The 4,746-nt window shown below is 34.2% G+C and overlaps 1 long non-coding RNA gene across 1 annotated transcript; it reads left to right on the forward strand.

Annotated features, from left to right (window-relative positions):
• The first annotated feature begins 265 nt into the window (after positions 1–265).
• LOC109213723 lies at positions 266–4,282 on the forward strand. Its single transcript, XR_002066057.1, has 2 exons — positions 266–514; positions 3,707–4,282. It is a non-coding gene; the product is annotated as an uncharacterized LOC109213723 (long non-coding RNA).
• Positions 4,283–4,746: the final 464 nt, after the last annotated feature.

Genomic DNA, 4,746 nt, shown 5'->3' on the forward strand with positions numbered 1-4,746 from the left:
GATGCTGATGTATAGAGTCAGTTAGAACAATTTTTTTAGAGCTTGTGACTTGTGACTACCGGGTCTTTGGGAGTTGTTTATACTCGGAGTTGTTGGTTTTACTTGTACATGCAGAGTGGTAGTTTTCCAGCTTTATCTATATATATACCTATTGTTGTTAAGGTTTAGCCGATATTTCTGTTATTATTTAAGTTATTCCGCAACCGTTAGACTTAGCTAGTGTTAGAGACTATTTGGTTCGCGACATAACCGGTATTGGTGACCAAATTCTTAATTCTATTTCCGAGATGTATTTTTGGCCTTTTCCCAAGAATCAAAAACCAAAAGAAAACCCTCAGTTTCGTCCCAGCCGCCCTCTCAAATTCATCAGCATCACTCCCAGCCGCACCCACCAAATTCATCCATCGCCGGTACCAAATCTCGCTAAGATTCTCGTATCACCTGCAGTTTCGGCGAATATTTGATTTTCTTCTTCGCTTGGGCCTTCGATCACCTGCAATTTCATCCGTCACCGGTACCAAATCATCACTCACTCTTTTATCCTATCTGCAATCTCTCTTTGCTGATATCTATTTTCTTAAAGATTTGAATGGCTGATTCATAGGCATTACTATAAAAAAGTTTTAGCAGATAGTGCACTGCACAAGGTTAAGAATATTGTATTTGGCTCTGTATGACATACTCTGTGCCTCTTTCGTAGTAGAAATATTTCTACGATTTGACGAAACATTTTTCCTTTTCAAGTGAGAAAAGATGCTTATGAGTTCGTGACAGCTTAAAAGATGCTATAGAATATTTCTACTATTACAGATCTTGGAAAACGTACAACAACAATATACCCAGTATAATTTCACAAGTCGGGTCTGGGAAGAGCAATGAGTACGCAACCCCCCTACCTTATGCAGGTAGAGAGAAAAACGTATTGACTAAAAAATATTCTGCAGCATTGAGTAGCTTATGGTCATGTTTATTTCATTGTCAGTCTCAGAGAACACTTCTATGAGTTTGTGATAGATTAGATGCTGCATAGTATCCATTCTTCAGTGTTTGCCTTAGGATAACCTATCTAAGTACTTCTTGTTAACAACTCTTTTGACAAAAGACTAAGAGATAGTATTCCAAAAGCAATGCTTTACTGTCAATGTGTTGTAATAACTTAGAATTTTCTAGGTATTGTAAAATGTGTATGTCCATTCTTAATATGATAAAGATCAATAAGTTATTTTCTTCTTTGTAGTTGATTAGTCGATCACTGAAAAGGTCATGACCTTTGATATTGTGAAAGATCATAAACTTAGTGAAAGATCACTAAACTCACTGAAAGGTCATGGCCTTTTGGTATTTTGAAAAGTCACTGACCCCTTGTTTTGTTGAAAAGTTACCCTGATTTTTTGAAGAAATGAAGAGCCAATTGACCTTTGAATTGGAGAGAAATAATGAGTTACTTGACTTTTGGCTTTTAGAGAAATGAATAGCCACTTGGCTCATGACCTTTCTGAAAGGGAAAGTCACTTCCCTATAAATAAGGATCCGACTCCTCTCCATTTCTGGTTGTCTCTATTTCTCAAAGTTCTTACTTGAATGGATAACACATATTCCACGTTAATATCAATGGTTTAGATTTAATAAACTAACATTGAATCTTAACTATAGTTAAGATATTCAATATTTCCACAGTTATTGCAGCAGTTTTGGATGATCATTAACTAATATTTTCTTAATAACAAAATATTAGCAATTAAGCCGTCCAAATGTAAAGAATTTGTTTTCCCCCTTCATTTTTTACCACTGAACCAAAATCGTTCCTTGCTATATCAATTCACAAAACTAAGATAATTACAACTTTTTATAAAAATCTACGAAGGTGGAAATATGTAAGCGACCAGTGACAGTCGATTTATTATTTCTTCTAACATCGTCATATTTTCCATCGTATAAAGTAGTTTTTGATTCCATGCTACACGGTGGATCAATTTTTATTGCTAATCTAGAAATTCATATTAATTTCCTCGAAACTTATTTGCGTCCTTGGCAAAGATTTTAACCAGTTTTCGAAAAGTTGAGCTTATTTATATATATGATTATAAAAATTTTGTAATATTATAACGAAAATAGTTTTGAATTATATAAGTTTGTTGTTTTGCTGTATACAATATTACCTATGTAGTAGCTAGATTACTTGTTAATTTAAAATCCCATACATATCAGTTAATGATTATTCGGTATTAAGCTGCCATAAATGTGGGATTGCCAAACGTTAGGGAGCAAATATATAAAATATTTATAATTCTAACTATCGTTAAGACCCAACATTAATTAAGTAAATCTAAATTATTGCTATTAACATGTGGCATGTGTCACACATTCAAGTAAGAACTTGGAGAAATGGAGACGACAAAAAATGGAGAGGAGACAAATCCTATAAATAGGATCCTTTTGCATAGAATGAATGAAGCAAGATTGTTTAAGAGCTTTTCTTAATAAAAGTCTTATCTTTCGTTACCTGATAAAAAAAGAGCTTATCTTAATAGAAGTCTTGCCTTTCTCTTCTTCTCTTCTCCTACAATCTTCTTAAGTATTCGTCTTCGTCCACCATAGTGGTATTAGAATTATGGTAAAAAATGATTCACTTTCTTTTCAATTTCCTTGTCTCACGGAAGAAACTTATGAAAAATAGTGTTTACGAATGAAAGTCATTTTTGGCTTGAAAGATGTGTAGGAGCTTGTAGATTTAGGGTATGTAAAACTCGCAATGAGGAAGTTTTGCCTCAAATTGGAAAAGATGCGTTGGCAAAGATAAGGAAGAAGGATCAGTAAGTCCTCATACTCATTCACGAATACTTGGATGATCCGATGTTTGAGAAGGTGACAGATGCAACCACGTATAGGGAATTTGAGAGATTTTACAAAATCCTTTCGAAGGAGTTGATAAAGCGGAGAAAGTAAAATTTCAAACTCTGAAGGCTATTGTGAATTAATTGAAAAGGTATGAGGAGAAAATAGAAGATGACAGTTGGTAGAAAAGTCCCTTGGCTTTGTAATTTAACACCTTCGTTCTTTAGCGTAAATTTGGTTATGTGGTATGAGCGATTGAGAAGTCTAAAGACTTAGACTTAGACCATGCAATTAGAGACAAAGCCTCTTAAGTTTGAAAAGGAAATTCAAAATGAAGGGGGAGAAAATTATGTTGGACAAAGAGGAATACATAAGAAGGTAGTAGGAGAAAAGGAAGAAGACATTTATTAGGAGAGAATCTCTTAAACTTTCTTGCTTTATTCATTCAATACGAAAGGCCTATTTATAGGCAAATGACTTGCTTTTTCAGAAGGGTCAAAAACCAAGTTGCTCTTCATTTCTTCAAGAGTCAAAGGTCAAACGATTCTTCATTTCTCTAAGAGTCAAAGGTCAAGTTGTTCTTCATTTTTTCAAGGGTCAAGTTGACTTTTCAACAAAATAAGGGACTAGTGACTTCTCACAATACCCAAGGGTATGACCTTTCAGTGATCGATTGACCAACTACTGAGAGAAAAATAACTTACTAAACCTAACCGCTAAAGATGAATATCCACATTTTCCAATACTTAGAAAATTCTAAATTATATTTACAACGCAACATAGACTTCATCTTCAAGATAACCATGCTAATGGAGATATCTTTCTTTTTGTCTTCATGTTGATGATATATTTTCATGGGCAATAACCTAAGTTTGTTTGAAGTCTTCAAGAAAGTTATGTCCCTTGAGTTCGAGATGATAAACGTATGGCTCATGTCAAACTACCTGGGCTTAGAAATGAAGCAAATGGAGAAAGAGATCTTTATTTCTCAAGAAAAATATTCAAAAGAGGTCTTGAAGAAGTTCAATGACTGCAAACCCTTGAACACACCAATGGAGAATGGAACAAAGTTGTCAAAGTTTGATAATGGAGAAAAAGTGGATTCCACTCTTTCAAAAGCGTTGTAGGAAACTTAAGATACTTGGCTTGTTGGAGTAATAAGTTGGTTCGTGGAAGCTCCCACCTCCACTCACTTGAGAGTTTCTAGAAGAACTGTTCATTACCTGAAAAGTATGATTAACTTTGGGCTATTTTATTCTCCTTGTAGTGACTTAACTTTGTGGGATTTTGCGCTAGTGATTTTGTGGGAGATATTGATGATAAAAAAGGCACCATCGTCTTTGTGTTTTTCTTGGTAATTGTGTTATTTCTTTCCGCTCAAAGAAACAATCTATTGTTAACTCTCTCAACTTGTAAGTTTGAATATATGGCAACAACATCTTGTACATGTCCTGTTATTCGGCTGAGAAGATTGTTGAAGGACCTCAACTTGCCATAAATTGAAGCCAAGAAAATTTGTATTGACAACAAATCCGTACAACACTTGCCAAAAATCCGGTGTATCACGATCGAAACAATCATATGGCACAAGGTATCACTTTATTAGAGAATGTATTGCCAAAAGTTATATGAGTGGACACTCCCTTTTTGTTGTAATTTTTGCTATGCGTCTTTCTGATGCCATTATAAATTTCCCTTAATAAAAAAAAGAGAATGTATTGCCAAAAAGAGAAATCACAACATGAAAAATGCAAACCAAATCTAAGTATGGCATTTGGTAAAAGAATGGAAAAATATTATGGGACTTAAATGGTAATGGACAAGGCAATGATTTGTTCAAACTTCCTTATGTGTTCTGTTGTTAAACTTTCTCAAAATTCAATAAGTTGTCCTATATCAGTAAAAGATGAC

The sequence above is a fragment of the Nicotiana attenuata genome, unplaced genomic scaffold (assembly GCF_001879085.1).
Source record: "Nicotiana attenuata strain UT unplaced genomic scaffold, NIATTr2, whole genome shotgun sequence".
In the NCBI taxonomy this organism is placed as follows: domain Eukaryota; kingdom Viridiplantae; phylum Streptophyta; class Magnoliopsida; order Solanales; family Solanaceae; genus Nicotiana; species Nicotiana attenuata.